Consider the following 1,272-nt stretch of genomic DNA (forward strand, 5'->3'; position numbering starts at 1 on the left):
TTCTTCTTCTTCTTCTTCTTCTTCTTCTTCTTCTTCTTCTTCTTCTTTTCTTGTTCTTCTTCTTCTTCTTCTTCTTCTTCTCCCCTTCCTTCCTTCCTTCCTTCCTTCCTTCCTTCCTTCCTTCCTTCCTTCCTTCCTTCCAGGCAGGGTCTCACAATGTCATTCAGGCTGGCCTCAAACTCATAGTGATCTTCCTGCCTCAGCTTCCCAAGTACTGGGAATACAGGTGTGCACTGCCATGCTCAGCGGCAGCTGTGGTTGAGATTAGTTAATAAGCGGGATAAAGAGCTTAGTAAACAGACCCTTATATAATAATACATAAGCCTTGGTAAATGTTGTGAAATGATTATGACCTAGTAAGTGCAATAAATCCCTTCCAAAGAAAGAATTGGAAATGTATGGGATTGAAATCGATAAAATTGCTATCCTGTATGTCAGATCATTCAATATTAGGAATTTCATAAATCTCATGATTAGCTATTGATTGTGTCTTTCAGACTTCAGTACACCAGGCTTACTTGTATATACTTTAATTGATGATTATTTTCTCATAGTGTTCTCATTTTAGATCTGATAAAGTTTTTCACAGCAAGTGATGTTCAGGGAAGACAGTTGTGGTTCCTTTGCTTTGTGGTCGGTCTGCTTTATAGCTATGCAGCTTAGGACTAGCTGTGTGATTTTGAAAAACAACTGAGTATCTACAAGCATCTTTTCTCACTTGCAAAGTGAGAATTACAATACATACATTACCCATATGCTGCTGTGAAAATTAACTATACAATGCAGCCTAAGGGACATTAAATATGTATCAAGGGCTATTTAAAAATGAAATTTGCATTTTGACGACCCCATTAAAGCGGCAAGTTTTGTGGAAAACTGATTTAAACCAGACAGGATGTAGGCAGATCTCAAATTTCAGCATTTATTATATTCTTTAGTAGAGAAGAGGATGGGGAAGGACTCAGTACTACTCTGGGTAGAAGTTTCAATACCTTTTATAAATTCAGTAGATAAATCTAGGGTCATGTTATAAAAGCTTATCATGTGTCAAGTCTTTGTCCAAAGCCACACAGTTAGGGCCAGCCAAATAGCTCAATGGATTACAGCTTACAGTGCCTGCAACAGGTGCAGGGGCTGGGGTTGATCCCTGGGCCTGCCGTGCCCACCCCGCCCCCGGGCGCACTGAGACAGCAAGTGAGACTGGGTGAGGTGATGCGTGTGCCTGTAATCCCAGCACTTGGGAGACTGTAAACAGGTGGGTCGCTACAAGTC

General features: G+C 40.9%; 1 protein-coding gene across 1 annotated transcript in view; it reads left to right on the forward strand.

Moving 5' to 3' along the window:
• Asah2 (N-acylsphingosine amidohydrolase 2) overlaps positions 1 to 1,272 on the forward strand; it is a 95,274-nt gene that overhangs the window by 77,630 nt on the left and 16,372 nt on the right. The window lies entirely within an intron of this gene.

This window comes from Octodon degus, unplaced genomic scaffold, assembly GCF_000260255.1.
Source record: "Octodon degus isolate 3935 unplaced genomic scaffold, OctDeg1.0 scaffold00005, whole genome shotgun sequence".
Lineage (NCBI taxonomy): Eukaryota > Metazoa > Chordata > Mammalia > Rodentia > Octodontidae > Octodon > Octodon degus.